At 49.2% G+C, this 26,295-nt stretch overlaps 1 pseudogene; it reads right to left on the bottom strand.

The window, feature by feature from the left end:
- LOC149343655 (uncharacterized) overlaps positions 1-26,076 on the bottom strand; it is a 44,357-nt pseudogene extending 18,281 nt beyond the window's left edge.
- Between the last annotated feature and the right edge of the window lie 219 nt (positions 26,077-26,295).

Here is a 26,295-nt window from a genome sequence, read left to right as displayed (position 1 = left end):
TTGTGAAGGTGACGTGAGCAGTTTTGTTTATGTTTAATGACATGTCCCAACGCACACACCAGTCTGCTACAGTATTTAAATCAGTTTGCAGGATTTGCGAATCAGAAGTGGAATTTACTACTCTGTAAACAGCACAATCATTGGCAAACATCCTGAATGAAGACTGTATGCCAACTGAAATATCATTAATATGCAGCAAAAACAAACGTGGGCCCAATACTGAGCCTTGGGGAACTCCCGACGTAACTGGTGCATACTGTGAAGAAATACCGTCCAGAAAAACAGCCTGTTTTCGTTACAACAGATATTCTGCAATCCACGCAGTTACTTTACAATCCAGGTTGCACGCTTTCAATTTGTAGAGAAGACTGTGCGCGACAACATCAAATGCTTTACGGAAATCCAAGAAAACGCAGCCCACAACTTGTTGCTTATCGATTGCCGATGCTAAATCATGAACAAACTCTACCATCTGCGTACTGCAGGAAAATCCACGCCTGAAACCATGTTGACTAGTGCATAGGAGACTGTGTTTGTTGAGATGGGCCATAACGCAACTATATATAACATGCTCCCAAATTTTACAGGTTATGCTGGTTAAGGAAACAGATCTGTAGTTCTCAACGGAGTTTCGCATACCACTGTTATGTATGGGCACGACACGCGCTACCTTTCAATCAGCAGGCAAGTCGGTTTCAATAAGGGACTTCTGGCACAGCCGGGTGAAATACAGACATAATGTATCGGCACAATTCCTATAAATTGCGGTAGGAATATCATCAGGGCCACAAGCCTTAGCCTGATTCAAATCCTTCAATAATTTACGCACACTGTCAACAGAAAAATTAACTTCCGGCATGCAATCTATTTCAAGAGGTAATGCAAAACACACAACGTGAACTAGGTGGCAAAAGCACAGATGAAAAATAAAGGCTAAACATTTCAACTTTAGACTGATCATCATGAATTATTATCTCCTCATTTTTCAGTGCAGGTACTGAACTGTCATCCTTACCATTACGCTTCACATATCTCCAAAATTCTTTGGTATCTCTGACACGTTTTTCTCCTAGATTCGAAAAATACAATTCCTTAGCGATGTGAGACTTCTGTCTGAATTCATTTTTTATTGTTTTCAGCAAGGCCAAACACTCTGGCGATTTACACAACTTGGCACGTAACTCGGTGTTAAACAAAGGTTTATCTCGAGCTATCTTACTTGATATAACGCTTGATGGAATAAAAGCTTCACGTATTTCAAACAGTTTCTGTTTGAAAGTATTTAATAGCTGTTCGATATTTAAGTTATCCGCGGGTTCATCAAAAGTTTGAAAGAACGAATCGAAAGCAGCGTCAATCGCCTCGTAGTTGGCCCTGCTGTCGAAATAAATCTTTCGCCTAGGTGGTTTTGCAACCTTCACATAGTGAACTAATAAATCTGCTAGAATAATATTGTGGTCGCTCAAACCAGGCAACACTTGTACATTGCATACAACATCAGGCACGTTACACAACAAGAGGTCGAGTACGTGACCAGTTCCGTCCGTTCGTGATGGCTCATGCACATACTGACAAAAGGTGTTGGAATCTAAAATGTCAAAAAAAGTTGAGTATACATTCCCTCGAGCTATATCTCTTTCTTCGTCAGCTGACCAGTCAATGTCCGGAAGGTTAAAGTCCCCCCCTAAAACAAGGCATTCATTGTTAATAGTTTCAAGAAAATTAGATACGCCAACCAGCGGCTTTACAGAAGGACCAGGAGGCCTATAAAATGACCCAAGAACCATTGCTTTCCCGTTCGGCAGTCTTACTTTGCAAACAATCAATTCAGTTTCACTATCAGAGAAGTCCATTTCAGCGCATGGGACACTTTTATGGACCAAAATGAACACTCCTCCGCCACGTGCACAACGGTCGTGACGAAAACACTCGTACGTGTCCCGAAATATTTCAGCGCTTGAGATGGTCGGATCGAGCCACGATTCTGTTCCCAAAAGAAAGGTCGGTTGGACGGTACGAAGAAGAAAGTGAAAGTCATCAACTTTATTTTTTATACTGCGGCCACTGATTGACAAAATGCTGACTGGGCACATCGCACAATGAACAGTAGTTTGTCATTGTTCGCGTACGGTGCCGGCTTCACTGTCCCATTGGAAACGCCTACTACCCAAATGAAGCGTGCCATATTTCAGAACTGCTTTCGCGCCTTTTCTGCCATTTTGTTTGGCATAATCCCATAATTTCCTACTCTTATCACGGACAGTACGGGAAAAGTCTTCAGATATAGCATCACTGGATCCCTTGAGCTTGAATGCCTTTGCAAGCACAGCCTGGCGGTCTTTAAATGAATTGAAGCGCACAATGAGAGGCCGATTTTTTCCTTCGGATAATTTACCCAGCCTATGAGCACGTTCAATAGAAAAGGAAGACAATTCCAGCTTCTCAGTGCACTGACTTATGATGAGCTCCTCAGACTTGGCTGCCGTCTCACTGGCATAAGAATCAGTTAAGCCGTAAAAAAATCAAATTATTACGCCTTCCACGACTTTCCAAGTCGTCTATTTTTACAATCATGCTTATCAGAACTACATGATCTTTTCGTTGCTGATCTTCAGCGTTGGCTAGGGCTATTCCAATTGCGTAAATTTTTCCTAGCTTCATTTCCAATGCAACAAGCCGGGCTTTTACGTCAAGTCACGTCCGTGGTAAGCTGCGATAACTTGGAGAGAATTGTGGTTTGACCATTCAGCAGCTCTTGGAATTGTTCAGCTGTTGCTGGCCCAGAGTTACTCTCAATATCCCCGCCACAAAGCAACAAAATCAGCAGATAAAACGCTGTGCTACGAGAAACTGAAAAATACTCTTAACATACAGACGATTTCACAACACAAAACCGCGTGGCTTACAGGAAAAAGTAAGATAAAGCATTTGGAGTGGAACCGGCAAAATGTAGCGCGACGGTTTCAAAGGGTGAAAAAGACCAACCTGCGTGAGCAGTAGGGTCACCGCCATCTCGCCGGTTCCACGCCCCATAGTTACAGTGCTGCTCCGATGCTTTTGTAGCCGACACTTGGCAGGGTCGACGCCCACTTGGCAATGTTGCCAGCTCGGAATCGCAAAATGTACACTTTCGTCGCTAGGGCTATTTCAATTGCGTCAATTTTTCCCGAAATAAGATCTCGGAGCGCACCCGCCTGCAGCAGAACTTCATATCTCCGGAATTTTTCTACCGCCAACCTTGTCAGCGGCTTCGTCGCATGAGGCATCTCTGCGGTCACACGCAGGCCGCAGGCCTCAGAACCTTGCTGTCGTCTGAGCAGTTTCAGGAGATATTGTCACGTTGTAGTGACGGAAGTCCAGCGGTCAGGAAGACACCAACCAGTCTTGGAAACGAAGCTCTTTATTTGGGCTGACTTGCGCCCGCAAAAGAACTGAATCACTCGGCAGCGGTGTAAGCAACAAGCGTGCTCTCCGGTCGTCGAACTACGAATGCCCCCTGCTCGCGGCATCGTTCAATTTAAAGCCGGCAAGGAAACTTCGAGATAACAGGTCGAGATCATCTGGAGTAATCTAGAAACACGTAGATGCAGCTCTCCATGGCTGTGATGAATCGAGATAAGTCCGGTCGCTTCTCGCGTCACGAACAGAAATGATAACACCCCTTTTCGGCGGCCTTGCGCGAACCAACGGGCGCTACGATGATACGTGGCAATATTACCTCGTATACATTGGCTGCTCGACCACATCACCGACTAGTCAGCCACGACTCCTGTGGCTGAGATCTAATCTTGCCCGTGGTGCGGTCACTCTGGACCCTTGGCCGCAATAAGCGACCTCGCCGTACCAGATTTTATTGCGAGGAGAAAGAAAGAGTGCTGCTCCCGGACCACGATTGTATCGCGGGTTAGGAAAGGATCCGATTGTAAAGTGAAAGACAACGGCTTTGAGCCGAAAAGTTATTTTTGTCAGAAAAATAAGAATAAGAAGGTGAAAGTGGTAGGGAAGAGAGAATTAAAGAAGCTACACGCTATGAATTCAGCGGCCTAAACTTTTCTTTTCTTTCCATTCTTTGCCTTCAAGTCGTGCCACTGTTGGTAATGAAGATCAATCTTGACTGCTCTGCAGACTAGTTTATGTAAAATTGAATGAATAAAAAGATTTGTTAACCGGTACAAATGAGACTTCTTTATGCAAACTTGCACAATGAAAAATAATCCGGCCAAGTGTGAAATAAAGCGATGTAAGTAATGTTGATTGGCTGGTTATTAACGGGTAGAAACTACAGTAGCTGTCTTCTTCAAATTTAATTTTAATTCACGTTTTTAACTATGAAATGCTTTTATCGCCCGTTGTCGGCGCTCCACAGGCAACCTTGGCGCCAGAACGGAGGAGAACACGGAGGCGAACTTATACGACCTTTGGCGAAGCTTTCAGTACGCCTGTGGATAGGTGCTGCGCTGCCGCATGAGCAGCGCGTGCGTCAACAACAGCGTCTTCGTGGTCGCGTATTTGGCGAAGGTATCGCGCGGCACTGAGGATGCTAGGCATTGCTCTCCAGCCCAAAAAGGCGCAAGCATAATCCTGGCGGGACTTGATAAGCTAGGCGACAGCGCCGCGTGAGTTGAGGTCATTACTTAATGCACGCCATCTAGCAGCACAGCCAGTAGCCAGCTCTAATGTGTCCTTGAAATGATCGATCAATCTATCGATTGATTGATTGATTGATTGATTGATTGATTGATTGATTGATTGATTGATTGATTGATTGATTGATTGATTGATTGAAAACTACTGATTTCAAAGAGGTAAGGGTGTTAGAGATTAGAATATATTAGAGATGGGAGTAGTATGACCTCACCCGCTCAAGAATCTGTTTCCTTCAGCTGCCTCTTTGTCCCATTGGACCAGCCGAAGCTGCCTCTGCGGGCCTGAAAAAGCCACAAGATCCTTCCACTGCTCATGACTAGGGCTATCGTTATTTGTTTGTTGTGGACTAGACCCGCAATCCAGCGTACAGTGGTATAGGGTTAACGTGTCTCCGCACCAGACAGATTCTGCCTTGTATCTTGTAGGCCATATTTGGTGATATAACGCTCCGTTCGGAAACGAGTAATTTTGTAGCCGTCCCGATATGGTGGCTTGTTCTCGGTTTAGCCTGTCATGCGGAAACGTATACTTAGTTCGCCTTTGTTTATATGCTGGAATGGTTTCCATGTATGTTTCCGGTATAAAAATTAGGGACCGCTGCTGCAAGCCGCCTTGGGAGAATGCGAAAACATTGACGCCTGCTCGGCACTCGTCGCCAGCTTTGCCTTTCTTGATCATTTTCTTTTTGTTTGTTAATTTAACTATGAAATTACCGTAATTGTCTTACGCTATAATTACTGATCTATCTATTTACTCTGATTATACCTTCTTTTATCTCAATCAACCATTCTTGTTTTTCAAATATGCCGCCGAGGCTGCTTTCCAGTCTGCTTACTATATCCCCGTCTAGCCTATTCACCCGTCCAATGATTTTGCTGATAACAAACCATTAATCTATGTGAATTAAACTTCTGGTTAGATTAATTAGCACCCATCAAATGCATTTCAATTCATTTCAAACTGTATTTTCACTCCTTGGTCTATTTTCGTACTATTTTGCCGTCCACGGCTGTTTTCCTTTCGACTTATTATATCGACGTCCGCACAATTTCGCCACTTTTTCGACATTTTTGGCTACAATTAATTCACAAATGATCCTGTCGACATAATTTCTTTTGTGCGCCATCCTCACATCATCCTATTTCGATTACCACCACTCGTTTGATGCAACCTTTTCTGAGAATGTCATAACTGCTGAGGACACGTTCTGCGACACGTTTTGGTGACACGACCCCCGCCGATATAGCCGAGAAATGCTTTGGCGTTAATACAGGATTCTACCAGTGACTCAGCCCACCGGCCAATGAAACCTCAGACGACGGAATATACGTTCATGGTACCTCCCCCCCCCCCCCCCCCCCCCCCCCCCCCTAGCGTCAGACATCCATACGATTGTACGTTGTCTACTTGGATCCGTTGTTTCCGCTCTCGCGAGTAGAAAATTGGTTCTCGCTGGGTAATTGAGCCGTTTTGGAAAGCCCGGAAAGCGGTCTTTGAATCCTGGACTATTCAATAGTTGCTGTGTGTTGTTTTCTTCCGTGATAGACAGGGATAATTCCACCTCTTCCTCTGTACGGATACAGTTAGTTTGTGCCGTTGTACCGTAAATAGGGTTGCCCTGAGAGACGATAAACGCTGATGCGGTAGCTTCTCTCCCCGATATCTCGATTTATCGACGCAAATTACCACCTGTTTTCTCTTGAGCTAGCCCGTGGTGTGCCAGGTGCGTGCATTCTTTTTGGTACACAACGAAGGTGTCTGGACCTCTAGCCCTAAATCTACTACCTGGTCCCCGTCGTCTTCTGTAATAGGGCCACTCAGTTTATTCCGCAGAATGCGTCCTGCCCTTGTCTGTTTAAGTCTCCTCATGTGGGATTTTAGCATGGCCTCACTGTGTGCCTCGGGAGTACAGTGTAATCCCACATCGTCGAAGTTACTTTTTTAGGCAGGAGAAACTCCTAATGCCAGTTTATACGTTCTTCTGACGAGTATAATCATTTGTTCTCTTTCCACCTTGTTGGTTGCTCGAGAAGCCCATAAATGGGACGCGCGATTACTAGTGCTGTTACAATCCTTCTTGTATCCTTTTCGTAACTCCCCTACGTTTCACTTGTGATTTTTCTGATCATCCTGGATATTCTTTTTGACACACCTACGGGGTCTTTTCGTGTGGTCGTGCCAGTCTCCTTCATGCAACCACAGTCCGAGGACTCTCATTTTATCTGGCCAACCGTGACTATTTCAATGTCCGCTGGTTTGTATTTAGAGGAGTGTAGGCTTATGTATTCCGATTTTTCCGGTGAGCATTGAATTCTCCTTGCGCATGCAGCGTCGTTTATTTCAACGAAAGCTCTCTGCAGCCGCGCGCTTTCTCCTCGGTCGAGGCCACTAGGGTTATGTCATCTTCATTTCCCTCCATGAGCCCTGTCACCTGTCTACTGTTCCGCCTGATGCTTGGGAGTCAACTGATAGCCCAAAACACCTTTCGAAAATCAAGAAACACTCTGAAAGCGCACTACAACAAGAAAGGCAAGAAGAATGGACGCGCAATGAGTCGTGTTCCTGATGAGCTCCGATATGCCGGAATTGGCCACCACCCCGTCCTCACTGGGAAACGACTGCAGTGCCGGTGGAGCTCTACAAAGCAGAAGGAAGTGCGCACCAAATACCTTTGCAAAATGTGCAATGTACCGCTTTGCGTCACTTGATTTGGCCTGTTTCGCTGACAACTTCCCTGAGATGGATGGTGGGACATGGTGGGACATACCCTGTCCCACATGATAAATACACCCTATGTGTTTGGTGGGACATACGCTGTCTCACTTTTCTCTTTAATGAACAGACAGTTTGCACTCGTTTTTTTGTTTTGTTTATAACAAACCTGTCCCAGAACGTTTCTTGTAGTGAACAAAAGTGCCCAAGTTAGTTTTTCTCTTTGCATCCATCCAAAAAAGGGGACCATTTAAAGAAAGCCAATGTAGAGCCAAATTGCTTTTGGCTCTATATTTGGCTCTACATTGGCTTTCTTGTAAATGCTCTCCTTTTTTCAGCCGTACTGCAATACTGTTAAAACATAAGGACCAAGATACGCGGGAAATCGTTGAAGTACTTTTAATTCTCCGGGGACTTGACAATTGCGTCAGCAAACCTTCCGTCGCGCTAACACAAAAAGAAATTGACTATCTGAACAGTTCAGTACGCTAAGTGTGGGGTGCGAATGTGTGCTTTTGTTTGCTGTGTTTTTGACAATCATCACTTATGCTGTTGTATCTGTTGATTGTGCTCATTTTTGCCTATTTATTGCGTGCGAGCAATAATGTTTTTAGTCGCAAGTCAGCTATGTGTTTGTCTCTGCCTTGTCCCGTACTTCGTGCGCTGTGCCTTCAATTTGAACCATGTACCGACTAGCCCAGGCGAATATTTTACTAAAGTTTCAGAAACTTTATTCCAGATAGTAATAACTCGTTTCCGCTGAAATAAACAGTTTGAGCACTCAAAAAATCTCACCCGTGCCCGATGTTAATTCATCCTCTGCTCTCCTCTTTATGTTCGCCAACCGTCCATTTCTTTGAGACAGCTTTCAACGACCTGATACGCCCCAATGTCGTGCATGCCTGGATCGCAACCGAAACGTGGCGTCTTTGAACAAACAGCGCGACAGCTGCACTTTGCACGACTTTTTTATTGTTTGGCGGCAATACACCTGCAAGACGCCGGCAATATTTTGCTGTGTTCACGAGGTGGTGCCACTACTCTCGTACTTTAAATGCGCTCACTACGGTAACTAGGACCGGGTGGCAAATACGGACAAGCAAGGCACAACGGTAGGCACAGCCACGCGTTACGGAAAAGGCAATACTTAGCGCATGGCTGCACCAAAGCACTCTTACATTAGCCAGGACTGTAAGCCCACAAAACGCCGGCTTTTAATATGCGGAAGTGCGGCGGAGCGTTAACTGTCTATAGCGTGCGTTTCACTGTACTTTGAAAGCCGCCTGATAAGACCAGCTCCTTCACGTCGTGAACGTGTGGGGACGGCGCTGTACGTAAATATCTCAGAAGTAGGCGCTGAAGCGTACCACGACTTAGCCTGCAACTTTTTAGTAAAGTTGTTCTTAATAAGAAAACGAAAAACCGAGAATTGAAAGCTTTATTCCCGCTTAAATCGAGCTCTATCTCTAAGAATTGATTTGGTAGTTTATCCTGCATGATGGCTTAATGGCTATGACGTGAGGCTACTATGTACAGGGCCAGAGGTATTGAATTTCAACCACGTCAGTGCATTTTGGCGAATGCGGAATGCAGCAACACCAGTGCACTTGCCTCATCTTGCCTTGGACATTCACAGTCTTCTCAGGTGCACCACATGCAATATCGAGACGTCTGTCCACGTAATGACTAGGCCAGTCATCTGCCATTATTCTGGCCGGTACGGCCGGCGCCCATTTAGCATCCGGTTTCGGAATTCGATAGTAAATAGGGCAGAAAACCTAAAAGAATATCTCGAGAAAGGCTGCAACTTAACAAGTTGCCCGAACCAAATTACCCTCGGGTGAAGACAGGCTTCAGGAGTTCAGTTGCAACGTACGGTACAAAGTAACAGAAAATATATCAAATTTTTGTTCTTTGAGAAACCGTCATCGTTTTCTTATCGACTTTAGCAGGTAAATGCGTGTGTCGGCGTCACTTCACTGAAAGCGCGTTGTCAGCGAAAATCGAAAATTAATCAATTGCGGCGGATCCATTGAACGCAGAAATATAGTTTTGTTGTGTCAAGTCTCGAACTTCCTTCCTCATGACCATTCTCCTTGCTTTGGGCTACCCGTCTTCATAGCTTATTACTACATACTAAGATTCTTGCTTTAATACATACGTGCGGCATGCACATCTAAATGAAGCTTCCAATTATTTTCCTCATTTTGCGCGACAAACTTGAAGTTGATTGACGTCTGCTAGCAGGAAACTGGTTTTGACACAAGAATGAACTTTGAAAGATGCTCAGTGCGATAATATTGGTACACAGTTAATCAGCCGATAACTACGAGGGTCATAGGCACGCTCAGCGGTATTTGGGCAGCAGAACTTAGGCGCTTCTGAAACGCCGTGAAAGATAGATGCACAGCCTCCGTTAATAGATTACATTTGAAAGCGTTCTCTTTGGGAATATTCTCCATGGCTTGTTATAAACCGTCAGCGTTCCAAATCTGATGAAAGAGACAAACTCTCAATGGCACCCCTCCGCAAGCTACGACGCCTTGACATGCTTCAAGAGGTCTACTGCATTGCTTAGAAGTAAAGTTCGTGCAAAATGTAACCGTAGTCTGAAGAGGACATGAGAACAAAATTCAACTCGTGTCTAACCCCCGGCTGAAATTGCCGGTTTCGTAAACATTCCCGAAGTAATAAAAAGGTGAGAATTTTCCTGCTTGCATTCGAAGCGCCTTCGGTTCTCTGAACAAAAACTAATACGATCGCAATGATCGCAGCGGGCTGTGAGCCAGCTGGCAGAGGCCTACAGTATTCCTCCGAAGTTTCTTTTAAGTTTTCGTTCATGCAATGATAGAGCGGCAAAAGAGTGAATCCGGTGAGGAGGCGTGCGCATTCCTCGAACAGTCCGCTAAACTCTGGCAGCCGTTTTTTGTACATCCAATGTTGAACAAAAGTCTCGCCATATTCGTCGACTAAGTTGGTCCAGGTAGAGCCTAATATGTCTTTGTATCGGCAGGCCCGAAGATCCTCATTGATTTTCGTGCGCAAACATTTCGTTTCGGCACGCTACAGCATAGCACACACCCTTTCGTATTCCTTATCGTTTAACGGTACTCTACTATTTTCGTTGTGATTAATGCGCTCGATTCTAGGAAATGAGCTAATGCGGAATCTGATTCCGCGTTCTGGGTTGCAGCTGTAATTACTCGACTGACTGCATTCTTGTAGGTATTAATATTTGCAGACTTTGATTCCTCTTTGCGAACGTCTGCGCATTACCATCCCAGATAAGAATTTGGTAATTATCGATTCCACGTGGTTCTAAGTCAATACACCTAGGAAAAGCTTCGAGCAGCTGCTCTCGTTGCGAAGGTCACCTCAATGCAGCTGGCAGTCGTCAAACCCTGGTGGTAGGGTAAATACTTTGCGAAAAGGTGGGCAAATTTCGCACCTCGTGCACATCTGTGGGAGCTGCTCGGATTCTATTGTGAGCGTTAAAGTCTCCACAAATACCATGTGACGAAGGCACTTTCTATATTAAATGTTCAATCTTTGTTATGTTTAATGGATTGCCAGTCTCCAAGTATACACCAATGAGAGTTTAGACTTGCCTACCAATTACTCACAGAGCACACATGTGCACATTGTCGCTGTAAGACAGGAGTTCAACCAAGGAAGCCGGAATATCCTTGCAGAAGCCTAACAACAGCCTGCTGACGTGATCTCGTTGTTGCTAATGAAGGAGGTGGTAGCCGTTCAATTTGGAACTGATCTCCAACACGCCATTATGATTTCACAGTAAGAGGAAAGTGATAACCTCGCACCAGCTGTCGAAAGTCTGAAAGTTCCGACTGTACATCACGAGCGTTGCATTCAAATATGGTGCATCTGCGGAACATGTGAATAGCTACATGAGGTGAGGTTGCTGTTAGAGAAGCCATGATTGCTGCTGTGTTGAGATGCGCCAGAGAGGGCCGTGAGATGCTGACACCAACGGTTGCATTGCCAGAAGAGCTTCTACTTCCGGGACACTTCTTGACAAAGGCCTTGCACGGAGAAGAGCCTTGATGGCTGCAAACAGCATAGGTATCAGTAATCACGAAATATCTTGTTCTGTGCCAATTTGCTGCTTTTGGTAGGGCATCCTGTCACGTTGCGGAGTCCTCTGTGGAAAATGAGGTTAACTTCAAAATAGGCGAAGAGATCGAGGGCTTGGCAAGCTTTTTCTACGGAGCAGCTGCGTAGGAGTATCCAGCTGTCTTCTCTTGCTTTGTTGAGTTTGTTGATCTCAATCTTTGTCACGGGTTCAGCGATTACGCGAGGTCATCATTGAGCCATGACAATGAGGGGGTGGCCGTTCGATGCCCGGCGTAGCCGGTTAGGAAACGTAGTGAATGAGACTGGGGCGTGTTAACAGGTAACAACCACGAAGCAACTTTTATAATTTCGATAAGGAGACTATGTTGCACCCGAAAAGTATTAGGCCGGCACGATGAAAGAAGTGCTTAGTTTACTGGCCGGAGTGTTAGAATATAAGATGGCGTGCCGAAGAGAGGCGGAAGACGATGATTAGTGGGCCGGCTGTCTGACACCGGTCCGTAATTCTGGGCTTTATTTGCTCACTTCAGAGGTTTTTCAGTTTTTTGTGGCGTGTGTCCTCGACGTGCGACGACCTGGGGTCCCTGGCCGCCGGCAAAAGCATGTCAAGCGACCTCCTCGGCGCTGTGCGCCGTATCCACGCCGACATGGAACATCGCCATCAGCTGAACTCCATGCTGCACTGATGGCAGCAGCGGCAACGGCGGGTCCAGCGGCCCCTGTAGTTGCGGCTACAGACCAGGGCCCGGCAAACAAGAGACTGTGTGACGACCAAGCCAGCAACGAGCCTCTGACCGACCATCCAGAGGACATGAACCAAGCATCGTTCACAGTTGTCTCGTACAAGAAAAAGAGAGCTACCGGTGTTCCTGTAGTTTTCAGGCCCACCGACGAAGGAGGAAGCCTATGGAAAGCCAACCCCAACATTGTGGCTTCGGCGGTTGTCCTCCGCCATCGCATTCACAAGGATAGGAGCCGATGGTTACAGTATCGACGCTGCCCGCCGCCAACCGTCTGCACACGGTAACTAAGCTGGCTGGAGTAGCTCTAGAGGTCCGAGTCCCATACTCTTACACGGCAAGTTATGGCAAAATACAAGATGTAGCGGTCACCTACTCAAACGAAGATCTGCAGGAATATCTACGCGACCAAGGTGTCCTTTCAGCAAGGAGGCTAACCGCCTACCCTCCTGAGGATGGTGGAAAGATCAAAGAGGTACGCCGTCGCACAGTTATATTGGAATTCGCAAAAGATGCGCCGCTACCAAAACGAGTAACGCTTGGATTCTGTAGTTACCCTGTAACTGAATACGTCGGAGCAGCAACTCAGTGCTATAAATGTCAGAGGGATGGCCACATATCAAGACATTGTCAAGCCGCGAGCCTGGCCCGCTTACGGTCACAACTGTTACACCTGCGGCAAATTCGGGCATTTTTCGTGCATGTGTAAACAACGCCAACGAGGCAGCAACTCCTCAAGTCAGCGAATCGGGCTCCTTGAAGGTCCTCAGCAGCAGGATCAGCAACAAGAATTCTTCCTGGAGAGCCTCGACTTCCTCAACGTAAACAGTGCCTCAGAATGGTTCGAAACAGTCTGCGTGAATGGTCACAGCATCGGGTTCAAGTTAGACACCGGCTCCGACGTAAACATCATGCCCATGCAGCGCCTCCTCTATACTTTCTGTGCCTGGGAGAACGAGAGGCGAACAATGGGAGCCCGCCGTCGAGGCTAGTACGGCCTTTCGCCGCCACGCGCCGCCACCGGAGTAGGATCACTGCCGCACCGTCGCTCATAGAAACGCAGACCGTTCGCAGCTGTTCTGTCGTTGAGTTTTTCGCTGCATTCATGTTGTTTCAAGTACAATCAAAACTTTTTTTAAAAGGGAGCTCAGAATCACTTGTCGCTAAGGGTAACCGGACCATTTTAGTCGTGTCTTTCGCTGCTACTGCTGTGCAATGCGCTCGCGCGTCGTCTGCTGCGCTGATATGACAGCGCGCGCCTGCTTAAATCCACTGCGTGGAAAATTGTTCTGTCACCTTTAAGTTCGCTTGTCTGCTGGTCGTTATTTGAAAGCAGTGCTTGGCAGCAGCTAATACTGAAATCTTGGGCTCTGAAAGAGCTCCGTCGCGTGCTATTGTTTACTCATGTAAGCAGCACGTAAAGCGGTACCTGATCCCGCGTTTCCTTCGTAAAGTTTTTGAGAGTTACCATTGTCGCCACCGAAGCCAGAGTTGGCGCCAGAAAATGTGGACTTTTGCCAACTGGTTTCATCATTTGATCTGCCGCGCACTTCCTGCAAAACTGCATGGTGTCTCGAGTCGCATCGTTGACGCTCAACTTGAGCGAGTATGGTACGCGCGAAAAATGCGCCCTGCTGTCAGTGCCACCAGCTAGTAACGTGAGACGCTGCATCATCTGCCTGCACATAACGCTGCGCAGATATAGAGGTTCATATATTCAATATCAGTGCGTTGTGAGTCAACACTTACTCAAACTCGAAAAAAAAAGTATTTATTGTGGAGGCTAACTTCTACACGGCAGTAAAACGTACGCCATCCTCAGAGCCTCGCGTACTTTCGCGAAAGGGGCTTTTTTGTGAAATGTTTAACTACGTCATGCTCGTCACTGACATTGAATGCGTAGTTGCAGAGAAGCGGCCTCAGGAAACGAATCCGATATAAGGTTCATGAGCTCGTCGATGCCATCGCTCTTGCACTTCAGCAACTTTGAAGCGCGAAGACCTGGGACAGCGTGCTCTACTAATGTAGTCATAGGCTTTTTCAAGGTCTGATCGTCCTGCAGGGTGCGGTCAGCAAAAGCTCTTAATGTGTCGAGAAAGAAGAGAAGTTGATCTGACGGGTAGAGCAGCCCATCTCGGTCTTGGCTGCGGGTGAACTGAAGGAGTGGCTGGTTGCTAACCGGCGTCGTACACAAAGTAAGGCAGTTCTCGCAATCCATATACTCGCCAACAACTCGTGCAATGTAACCGCCCACATAAGCGGTAGCTGAGATCTGAAGTGACGGCAGGTACTGTGGCGAAATTGTGGTAGTAAGCCTCAGAAGCACCAATCTTGCTCTCGACAGCTTCGGCGCTGCTTGCACAGTCGACGTCAGGGGAGGCTTTGGAGCTGAAGTAGAAGTTGGTTGCGCAGAAGAAAGGACGTCAGCGGGTAGTCTTGGCATCGAAGCACATTCTTTGTGGGCAATATTGAATGCTGAATTAGACGCAGTGATCCCGGTATTCAGTAACTTTTCGAGACGTGACAATGCAGCCCGAACATCCAACATGCCGTTACACCCGGATGAAATTCGCAAACTACCAAACAGGGATTCAATAGGATCGCTGCTGAATTTTCGGGTGGGGACGAAAAAGAACTCTTCAGTCTGCATGCTGACTGAAGAGTTCTTTTCCGTCCCCACCCGAAAATTCAGCAACGATCCTATTGCAGATATTTGACACACGCCACTGTAGAATAAATAGGTAGTTATCAGAATTGCCTGATAGGTTTCGTCTGTGAGAAATTCACGGGTATGCCGAGATCTTTTTTTTAGCCCTTCTAAATACATAGGGAAAGTGACTGCAAGCCATTCAAGCCGCGGATAAGCACTGTCGTCGAATTGGCGAGCATCCGGAAAATGTTGGCGTATGTGCTGCGTCGTGTTGCTGATGTCGTGAAGCACGAACCACCAATAAACGTTCTTCATGAACGTAATGGTGGGCCCTGCAGCTGGAAATGACACGGCAGAAGTGCGCCCAGCCTGATGCTTGAAAAAGAAACAAGAATCGTACTTCGCGCGGCCGATCAGCAGTAGCCGAGCTTCTCGTATCCCCGATGAGCGCGGGCATCGAGGCACCCGCCGCGCGCGACGTATTCTACTCACACAGCGCCTCCTTGCGGCAGCCGCGAGCGGCGGCGGAGCCGGCGCCCGACGGCCTGAGGAGAGCGTTCGCCCAGGCACAGAAAGTATAAAGGAGGCGCTGGCCCATGCATCAAATCAGAAACTGGCGTATGCAGCCAGACATGAAGCCGACGCATGCACGAGTGACGACGTACAGCGGGCAGGAACTTCCTATACAGTCTAGCCCGTTTATAACGAAGCCACTTATAGCGAAATAGCGGTTATAACGAAGGGATTTCAATTTCCCATTCTCTTTTTTGCATTTTCAATACATTTTGGGTCCGGTTTTAAAGAAGTAAATAAGAGCGCGTCAGCGGATATAACGAAGAGATTTAATACGAACCGAAAAATAATCTGCCAATCAACACATTTTTGCGTCCTTGAGGCGATTTTTTCCGCGAAAATAAGAGCGAAATTCGGCTGACGGCGTCCTTTCGTGGCGTCGTCTGCTCTCCTGCGGAGCGAAAGGTGGCTTCACTGCAGCGCATGGCACGCCGGTCTCGTGTTGCGCCGTCCTTGAACGGCGTCACGGCGTAGAGCGGTAGAGCACGCCGCGCAGGGGAAAAATGTCAAAAAGAACAGAGACGACTTTTTTTTTCGATGACGTCGCTGAGAGCGGCCGTCTTGGCCAATCTCGGTTCTCTATTTCTCCCAGGCAGTCGGCGCCACGGCTGGACTGCAGTCTGCAGGAGGTGTGGCAGCGCGGGCTTTGTTTTGTGTCGGTGCCGCGGTGCGCAAGGCAGGGAGAAAGCGCGGCAGCATTGTGCATGTTGGAAGCGTGGCTCATTTTTATCGTTATCGCGTTATCGCGGAGTTCGACCAGATCTTTGGTTCGCAGTTGGTTGGTATGGAAGCCGCAATCCTGAAGTCCGCACTCGCGAAACGTATTCAGGGGACGCTGGAAGACTTCTTTCAGCGGCAATAAATCGGTATGCCGATGTTTGCATTTTTTTTCGTAGTCCACATTTAACGAAATAGCGGATATAGCGAAGTGATTTCCGATTCCCGCCGACTTCGTTATAACCGGGCTAGACTGTATATGCTGAATGCCAACTGCAATGCTCAGCGGGCGAAAACTCCTGCATCTTGAATTTCCTCATCGTCAACCAGCCGCTAAAGCCAATCTTAGGCGCCGACGCATGCAAGGCATTGCAGCTCATCAAAAGAGTACAGCCGCAGCGGACAACTGTAGCTGCATGCACAGCAACCCAGACCATAAGGAACGTGCTCGACGACTTTTCTGATGTATTTGAAGGCATTGAGAAATTGCCTGGGGTGTACTCCATACAACTGAAAGAAGGAGTGATTCCTGCGGTGTCAGCTCCACGCCGAGTACCCTGCGCAATAGAGCACAAAGTGAAGGCCGAGCTGCAACGCATGGAAGAAGACGGCATCATAATGAAGGTGACAGAGCCATCGGAGTGGGTTCACCCAGTTGTCATTACTCACAAAAAAGATGGCAACGTAAGGCTGTGTTTGGACCCTCGCAACCTGAACGCAGATGTGAAAAGACAGCACTATCAGGTTCCAGTACCTGAAGAGTTGTTCGCTACGCTGAACGGTGCAAAGGTTTTTTCTGTTCTCGATGCTAAAAGTGCATTCTACCAGCTGGTCCTAGACGAGCCAAGCTCGCGCTTGTGCACTTTCACGACGCCCTGGGGACGCTATCGTTTCCTTCGGGTTCCATTCGGCCTTGCAACAGCTCCTGAACTTTTCCAACAAGCCATAGACAGGGTGTTTGAGCTGGAACTAACTGTCAAGCCCTATTTTGACGACATCCTTGTGGCATCAAGAAACCTTGAAGAACATGCGGCCGACCTGAGACAGGTGCTGACCATCGCCAGAGCCAACAACCTAAAACTTAACAAGGAAAAGCTCCAGTTGGCTTTGACGTCCATTACATACCTTGGACACCAACTATCATCCCATGGGATTGCTCCAGATCCAGCAAAAGTGACAGCCGTCGAATCTGTGCCACTGCCAACAAACAAGCAAGAACTACAGAGATTTCTTGGAATGGTTACCTACTTGACGAAATTTATTGCCAACTTTTCGGAACTCACAAGCCCTCTTCGTGAACTACTGAAGACGGATGTTCACTGGCACTGGACGCAACAACATACCGACATCGTCAAGCTCGTGAAGTCGAGGTTGATTACGGCACCCGTGCTTCGCTATTTTGATCCATCAAAGCCCGTGACAATTTATACGGACGCTAGCTCCTACGGAATCGGATCAGTCTTACTGCAAGAAGGCAGACCCGTGGCCTACGCTTCAGCAGCTCTCACAGCCACCCAGCAGCAGTATGCGCAAATCGAGAAAGAACTGCTAGCCGTCGTGTTTGCGTGTGAAAGATTTCATTACTACACGTTCGCACGAGAAGTGACCATACAGTCAGATCACAAACCTCTGATTGGCCTGCAGAATAAGGACCTGAACAAAATGTCACCCCGACTTCAAAGGCTACTACTGCGCCTCCAGCGGTACACCGTGACTCTGGCTTACGTTCCGGGAAAACAACTAGCAGTTGCAGATGCCTTGCCAAGAGCTCCCGATGGGTCAACAAGAATGGAAACAGCAGATTACGACCCCGGACTTGACGTTTCAAGTTTGGTTCAAGCAACTGTTGGCAGACTTCGCGAGATCGCTGAGGAGACATCACGAGATTCGACTCTTCAAACAGTAACCAAATACATCAAAGAAGGGTGGCCTCAAAAACTCGCACAGGTAGACAACAAAGTCAAACCATTCTACCATGTGAGAAGCGAGCTCTACACAACGGAAGGCTTCATGTGCTACGGCCAACGCTTGGTTATACCAGCCGCATGCCAGGCAAATGTGCTTCGCACGCTCCACCAAGCACACCGCGGAATCGTTGCGTGCAAGGGTTTGGCAAGCCAGAGTGTGTATTGGCCAACTCTAAACCAAGACATCGAGACTTTGGTCAAGAGCTGCTACATATGTCAATCACATCAAATTGGCAATCCACACCAGCCTCTATGGGACCGAGCCCTTCCAGATCAACCTTGGCAACAACTCGCCATGGACTTCTTCCATCTGCAGGGAAATACATACCTGCTGATTGTCGATTATTTTTCCAAGTATGCAGAGGTCCGGCAGATGAGGACAACCACAGCAAGTTCGCTGATACAGATACTGAAGGAAACATTTGCCAGGTTTGGCATTCCAACGACAATCGTATCTGATCAGGGACCACCCTTCGGCAGCGACGAGCTCAGAAAGTTCTTCCGTGATTGGGACGTGACACACCAGCCGTCTTCTCACTTGTACCCTCGTAGCAATGGCCAAGCGGAAAGAACAATACAGACCATCAAGGCAATGATGACTAAAGCAGCCGAGGAAGGCAAAGACCTCGCAGTAGTGCTCCCCAACTACCGCTCCACACCAATACCAGGAGCAAAATCACCGGCTGAGCTCCTGATGAGTAGAAAGCTTCGCACATTCCTACCAACACTACCAAGTGTCTTGAAACCAAGCTTTCCAACTGAGGCTCACCAGAATCTTCTGCAGGGAAGGCAGAAACAACAACACAAGCATGCTGACCTGCACACAAGAAACCTTCCCCCGCTTGTTCCTGGCCAACCCGTATGGCTCCGAAATAGCCGCAACTGGGAAAAAGCCACCGTGGTAAATGTGGGCCCAGAGCCTAGAAGGTACACAGTGAAAACAGACACCAGAGGCATCTTTGTAAGAAATCGAATCCACCTGCGACCTCGAACGGCGGAACCTCCTACTGCCCAAACTTCGCCAGAAGACTACGAGGTAATCGATTCAAGCACTCCTCAACAGAATCCAGAATATCCGGTCCTTCCTCCCCAACCACTTCAAGTACCTCCTCGCCCACCTCATACTACTCGATCAGGAAGAAGGATCAAGCCTCCTCCACGTTATCCAAGCACAATCAGTGACCTCAGATAACCAGGATATTCCGAGTGCAACCTTCTCAATTTTCGTTAAACAAGGGCGTGTTATGTATACCCACAACAACAACTCGGCTTCGCATCCTGTGGCGCCATCTCTACGTGGCCACCTCGTCCTAACAAGGCTCCACAGCCAGCGCCACCTATGTAACAGCTACCAAGCTGAAATCTTGAATAAACCTCAGTTCCTTTCTGTTCACAACTGGGCTGGTCCGTGTCGTCAGTCTCTCCGACAATAACCAAACATAACACGTTCCTCATCTCCTGGCTCTCTACCACCGCCTCCCTGAACGCAACGCCAGCGACGCATCGCAACTGGCCAACCCGCGTCTGTGCTACCTGCAAGGCATTTCCAGACCACCAGCGACGCTTTGTAGCGGGTGAACACTCTCCTTTTTATCTGTTGTGTTTTACGCGTGCCTAGTGTGTGTTTTCCTTAGTGTTTTCGCTTCTTCTATTGGCTCCCTTTCCTTTAAAATATAAACACGGCTTCGTTTTGTTTTGTTTGATTTCTTTGTTCTTTTCTTCGAACCTGCACGCGAAAGCGTACCCATCCAGCAGTCGGGGACGCGTCCCCCCGATTCGCGACAGTCGTTCCTTTATTCCCGCAGAGCAAGGTCCGCCGTGGTCGCCGTGCGCTCGGTAGCGCTCGCGATCGCGGGGTGGGGTCCGCGCGGCTTTGAACTGCGTCATCCGCGGTTAAGCGGGGAGGACGTGTTTATCTCCCCTAATAAAACCACACATCTGGCGCCCAACGTGGGGCCTGCTCTTGGAACATTGGACGACTGTCCGTCCGGCTCGAGGAACGCTCTTTGTCCGGATTTGACAAGTGCTAGGCCTAATGCGAATTTGTATCGCTAGGACCTGCGGCATCCTTTCTTGAGTGCGAGGTGTATTGCGCTGCATCATGTGTGAACTTTTCGACATGCTCAGCATGTTTGTTGTAGTTTTCTCAGGAGTTTTTTCAGCACGAGAACCACTTGGTACGCATCGAGGGAGCGCGAGGCCTAGCGCCCGCGGAGTTGCCGAGCCCGAAGCGACTGAGTACGGAAGCCGCGTGGGGGGTTTGAGTTTTCTGTATATATTTTCTCGCCGTCTCTTTTTCGACTCTGGGATTCGCGGCTCTGAGATCCGGGTGACATGGGGCCACGGGCGCTGCTACGAGATTGCTGGTATTGCAGCTCGCCAACGGGAGCTCCGACACCGTCCGCTACGGTGGGCGCCGGCCGCTCCGAAGCTGCTTCGTGCAGTGAGCGGGGTAGGGCCACCCCACAAAGCTGATGTTTCCTCGCGGCTGCGCGCACGAATCCCGTTTCGGGTCTTTCTTTTGTTGAGGGTCGGTTTCACAATGGCAGTGAGGCCTAAGGCTTTTCAGAGCTGCCTGCACCATGTCAAAAGTGACACGACCACCGGACCGTGGTGTTGAGAGGGGGCGCACTTTGCTGCCCCATCCGTTTTTTTTAACCTCGCATGAACTGAGCAGTCTCGTTCAGCTCAAGAAAGGGCTTTGTTCACTCGAACTTTGCGTTGCACAGCCGCCCGACACGTTTTGCTAGCGAGTTGAGCATTGAGCCACGAGGCCCTTGTGTACGCCGTTTCCCCTCCCGTGACCTACGTTAAAGGCATGCGGAGTGTGTTTCAGAAATTTTGCAGATCCATTGCACATCGTCTCGCTGCTGCCTGCTGCGACGGAGCGGCCTGTATCCTGTTCGCCGCATCCTTTCGGGGCAGCCGTGGCGAGACCAGACAGCAGCCACCACCGGCTGCCGTGACCCTGGCGACTACTGCAGGATCCTGGCCTGTAGTTTCCAACCCGCCCTCCTCTTCGCGGGCCTGCGGACACGTAGTCCGCGGGCCATGCGAATCGTCCCAGCGGAGACCTGCACGCCACCTCCAGAATGCCGCGGAAGACTGCGTGCACGCTGTCGGCGTGACCTCCGCTGCACGACCTTGTTGCGACAAGGGTAGCATGGCCGGAGACCGGTGATGGGACGAAGAGGATGAGAGACTGGATTTAGAGGAAGGTAACGAAAAACTTTATACACTTATTTACATTATTTACAAAGGGGGATTGAGAATGACTCTCAGTGGAAGAGAACGTCTTCGTCAACCGTAGTCGACTGGAGCTAGCAGGCTTCTCTCAGCCACACTCATAGCCGAGTTAAATAGTGTTCGGATTCCCCAGATCCCTGGCTGGGGAATAAAGTCCGAAGAGCACTGTCCAATCGGATGGACCGAAGTACACGCTGGTGTTGCCACCCATGGCAGGGCTGTTCCACTCTCTCGCAGCTGGGTCGATGGGAAGGGGGAGATGCTGACTAATCCAGCCCGGCTGGAAAGGAATCTCCCGCAGAGTTCCAGCGGGTGAATGAACTTGCTTCCCCGCCGGGTGTCCAGAACACGAGTCGGGGACACAGAAGTCTTCAATTAACAGCCAGCGTGACTGGCGCCGCCACGTCACCTCCGCTTCCGCTGTGGTAGCGCTGACAATACCTCCTGCGCATCTCCTGCCTTCGTCGCTGCTGCCACGGTCACCTGCACTCCGCTGTACTAATCCAGTTAGGCTCGGAGGGGGGCATTCCAAGCACCCCACTGCACCACCGCCGTCGCGAGGTCGTCGGCCTTGTCGACTGTTCACGGTAGCTGTTCGATCGGGCCCACGTGGCCAGAAGTACGGTCACGACAGCTCGTCCGCCGCCAGGTAGAGGCCTCGAAAGTGGCTACAGCTCCTGGCTGTCCTCTGATGAGGCCGCATCAGCCAGGCAGGTCCTCTGTTTCCTGGGTGATCCAAGGGTCGGTGTCTGCAGACCAAGGGTCTCAGGTAGAGCATTAGTGGTCAAATTTGCACTATGCCCCCACCCCGGCAAAGGCAAGAGCACCACCCTTCTCCCGAGTCGTGCCAGGCAAAACAAAGAACAAGGCCTCAAGCTGCGCTGCTCGATTAACTCCCGTTTTTGGCTCCCCCCCCCCCCCCCCCCCTCACGTGGTCTGGTTGGGTGAGCTGCGACGGGACCTTTGCGGGCGATTTAATGCCACCGCATTTTTCAATTTTGAAACAGGTTTTGCTCTGGAGAAATTACAGCTGCCGTTGCGATTCACACACCAACGGCCCCGATAGATCAGACGAGAAGACAGTAGAGCTCCACTACTGCTCACGTAAACTCAAGCGCTAATCTATACATAACACACAAAACCCGCACACTGCAACCATCCATTCCAAAACCTCCAATGCTGTCATACCAAAAAAAACCTCTTTTACGCAGAGAATTAACAAGCGTATTTAAGCTACATCATTACGGCCAAAAAACACGAAGTACAAAATCCCACACAGGCATAAAAGCTCAAAACTTCGTTTACGTTTTTCTACCGTACATGAATAAAAAAAACAAAAGTAAATACAAGACGTATGTATTCCTGGAATATTCCTACTTCAGCCGCGTCCGGCGCGGTCGGGCGGCCGTTCTACCAGCTAAGGTTTCCAAAAAGCTGCGGGGCTGATTAGTTCCGTCTCTTTTCGACTGGCATGCAAAGCCCGGGCAGCGCTGAAAAAGCGTTACACGAGAGGGGCGCTTCCCCCTCTCCCGGTTCCCTGCATGTCTCGTCTCTGTCTGACCCGCGCGCGCTCTACGGCGCCCTTTTGTCTGGCGGCCGCGCGCTTCTTTCTTCAGCAGGCAGCAAGTGTCACATGTCTCATGACAACCCTTGCTGCGGTCCAACAATAGAGCAAGTGGCCCACGCCCGGCATGTTGCGTCCCCCTTCGACTCGCGGGTCTTTTGTGGCGCTCTTTTGCCCGGGGACCTTGCACCCTTCTCCCCAGCACGCCGCCCGCGTCACATGCCTTCACGCGTAGCCGTTTTCCGGAAATTTCGCCGGTTGACTTTCTTTTTCTGTCAACATTTCTCGTGTTGCAAACAAATGCTAAGCTGCCGGCTCTCGCCTTAGTCGAGCCATCAATTCTCAAGGGCTCATCATTTCCGCCATTTTTCCCGCGCAGCAAAGCCACTTGCGCTTTGCTCAGAGTGTCAGGCGACGGCTCATCTGAACAACAGCTCGCTCCCGTCATATCCGCTGAACACGATGGTTCGCTCTCCTGCGGTCTGTACCTAGCCGCTGCGATATTGCTTACACTGAGCTGCTCTTTGTCGGGTGTTCGGTCGCGTGCGGCGCTCGTTCCCTCATTCTTGAGATGACCTTTGTTTTGATGCAGCGCTGATGCGCATTCCTCGCTTAGAATCGATCTTTCACCTGTGGCTTTCAGTGCGCGACTGCTTTCTGGTATGGCGGTGCCGTCACGTGTTAAGGTGCCGGCCCTCGCCGCAGCGTCAAAAGCCAACACAGTAATTCCCGGAGGCTCGTCGCGTGCGGAATTTTCCTCGCATAGCAAAACCACCTGAGCCCTACAGTCAATCCTAGGTAACGACCTCTCTGAAAATTCGCACGCCTCAGTGATTTTGTCTAAGCTCGGTGCTTTACTGTCTGGCGTTCTGTAGCTGGCCGCTGCGACTCTGTCGTCATCTACCTTCAAAGGACCTTTCTCGGGTGTCTCACCAGCTATATTCAGATGAAATTTTTCGCAGTCTATCTGACCTTGAGCTGCCTTTGCCTCGTCCTTCCGTTTCAAATCGGCATGGCTCTGAGGGTTCGATATTGCCCTGTGACACATTTCTTTGTTGCTAGCTAGTTCAAACAAATCATCGCTAGTGCCTTTGTTATGAGTTTCGTTGTAGCTCAAGCCCCTCTTCTCTATAGCTCGACTTCCGAGTGGTTTGAAAATAGCTAGGGGCACTGCTCCGGCAAGGTTGGTGACACCGCCGCTTCGGTATGCAGCACCCCAAACGGGCCTTCAATGGTGACGCGCGCGACCGGAAGACAGACACTCTCCTCCTGGGCCACCTGCCAGATCAACGCGCTTTCCCCAGTGAAATCTGTCGGTGAAACGAGCGAAGGGTGCATTACATTCATTGTGGCGGCGGAGTCGCGCAGGACGCGACACCGTCGCCCATTCGCAGTCATTTCACGAATGTACGGCTCTAGTAGGCGCACATTTTCCTCGTCGAGAGTAGTGAGCGAAAAAACCAGCTTAGTCCTTCGACAGCCACTCGCGATATGCCCTGGCTCGTTACAGTGGAAACATACTGCCGGTCTCCTCGCCTCGAAGGCTTTAGCACGATCCTTCTCTTTTTTTCTTTGTCCGCGTCATTTCTATCGAAGGAATCTTTTTCGCGGTCCTCCTCACTTGCCCCTTTCTCTACCCTCGGTGGGGCCGCTTTATTCCCATTCCACAATGGGCGCCTCCCGAACTCCCTGTAGGGCTTTGTTACTGCCCGCAAGCTTTCCTTTCCTGTTTCGCGCCTCACCTGGAACTCTTCTGCGAGCTCGGCGGCACGCTCTAAGCCTTTCTTTTCGGGCTTATCTTGCTCCCAGAGCCGCCTTTCCTCATTTAGACAGTTGTAAAACTGTTCTAAACAGATCTCTTCTACACCTTTGTCACGGTCCTCATAAACCTCCGCGGCCTTGAGCCATTCGATCAGATTTGCCTTAAGACAGTACGCAAAATCAGGAAATGACTCAGAGGGCTGCTTCCCCGTGGTTCTCAACCGTCGACGAAAGGCGTCGGCTGACAGGCGGTACCTTTTTAGCAAAGTGGCCTTCACTTTATCATAATCATCCGCTCCGCCTTTGTCAGCCGAGCAAGCACGTCGACAGCCCCACATGGCAGAACCGTCAAAAGGTGCTGAGCCCAAGTTGTGCGAAGAAAGTTATGCCTTTCGCACGTGCGCTCAAAGTTCACAATGAACAGCCCGATATCCTCGCCCATTTTGAAAGGTGACATCAGGTCGTTAATTTTGGGCGGCTTTGATGACTGACTGCTCACCACAGAGGTCGTGCCTGCTTTTGATTGAGCTTCAGCTAGCTTCACCTCTAGTCGCTTCTTTTCTAGCTCCACCTCATCTTTCCTCTTTTGTTCCGCTAATTCCAATTCCTCTTTTCTTCTTCGTTCCTGCAATTCCAATTCCTTTTTTCTTTTCCGTTCTTCTAACTCCTCTTTTCATTTTCGTTCCTCTAACTCCTCTTTTCTTTTTCGTTCCTCTAACTCCTCTTTCTTTTTAGAGCGCAGCTCTTTGGCGTCCGTTCCTGGGTTTCGCGTCGTCGTCGGCCTCGTAACCAGCTCCGCCCCCCTTTCATCCCCCCAGCGCTAGCAGCGACCGACTGATACCGCTGGATGCCGCTGACGCCGCTAGAGAGTCAAGATAACGTGACTGCATAGAACACCGTCGCCGCCATGCAGAAAGAGGAGGAAAGGGTCCCCCCCCCCCTGTTCTTGTGTGGCGGATAGGGTGCTCTTCAGTTGCCGACGCGCCGGTTATTTCACGTAGGCCCCGGCACGTCGACGAATACGTGACCACCTTCCCACGGCTAGACCTGGTTCTTAGCGCTGTGGAAGCGAGGGTATCATATTGTTTGTGTCGGCATCGGCGGCGTTGTCCCTGAAACCAACTCCGCAGCTGGGGTTGACTCACTATCGAAAAGGTGAAACAGCTTATTTGCTGCGCTCAAATTTCGCATTAGGAAGTAACGTAATCGTCGGTAATTTTTTTGGTCCTCCAATACCTCTCTTCTTTTGATTTCCTCCCTGTGCTCCACTATCTCCTCATCCTCAAAACCGAGGTCGTCTATAGCACTGACAACCTGCAATTTCTTCATAGTTTTCCCACAATCAATCCCTAATTCCCCCGATAAGGAGGTCAGGTCCATCTTACGCAGCTTTCGCCAGTCCATGACTGCCCTTAAGTGCTCGTTAATAATGTGATCGCAAGTCTCTCAAGGGTGTTGGTGCAAAGCAAGGTTCAATCCGAACAGGCTACTACAACCAACTTACATTACCAGGAAGAGCAGCACAAATGCTAAGCCTGGCAATACTCAAGGAGAGAAGGCAATACACTCACCAAAACCGGAGCACGGACACCACGCAGACGATCTCACCGCTGCCAACCAGTT

The sequence above is a fragment of the Amblyomma mixtum genome, chromosome 5 (assembly GCF_055824585.1).
Source record: "Amblyomma mixtum isolate Tamu chromosome 5, ASM5582458v1, whole genome shotgun sequence".
NCBI lineage: Eukaryota > Metazoa > Arthropoda > Arachnida > Ixodida > Ixodidae > Amblyomma > Amblyomma mixtum.
This window is presented reverse-complemented; position numbering and strand designations above follow the sequence as displayed.